Genomic DNA, 536 nt, shown 5'->3' with positions numbered 1-536 from the left:
ATATACTGACGTGTACTACTATATACTGACGTATACTACTATATATATTGACATATACTGACGTGTACTACTATATACTGACGTGTACTACTATATACTGACGTGTACTACTATATACTGACGTATACTACTATATATATTGACATATACTGACGTGTACTAACATATACTGACGTGTACTACTATATATACTGACATATAGATAAGTTATTGATCCCAAAGGGAAATCGAGGTAACGTAAGAGTTTGCATTGGCCGGGAATCACTGAACCACCAATGCTTAATGTTTTCAATATACTGACGTGTACGAACATTTACTGACGTGTACTGACATGTACTGACGTGTACTGACGTGTACTGACATATATTTCCACTGACTGACTCTTTACTGCCCTCTAATGAAGATTTAATGCACTTTAAAGCTGTTACTCTTCTTATTTGTTGTTGTCTTTCCGACACCTGTCTGTCCTCAGACTCCCCCGTCCTCCCCTCTCCCTCCCCCCCCCCCCCCCCCCCCCCCCCCCCCCCGCGCCCCCC

This window comes from Cynoglossus semilaevis, chromosome 18, assembly GCF_000523025.1.
Source record: "Cynoglossus semilaevis isolate Cse_v1.0 chromosome 18, Cse_v1.0, whole genome shotgun sequence".
Classification (NCBI taxonomy): domain Eukaryota; kingdom Metazoa; phylum Chordata; class Actinopteri; order Pleuronectiformes; family Cynoglossidae; genus Cynoglossus; species Cynoglossus semilaevis.
The sequence above is the reverse complement of the archived record's forward strand: the minus strand, read 5'-3'. Positions refer to the sequence as shown.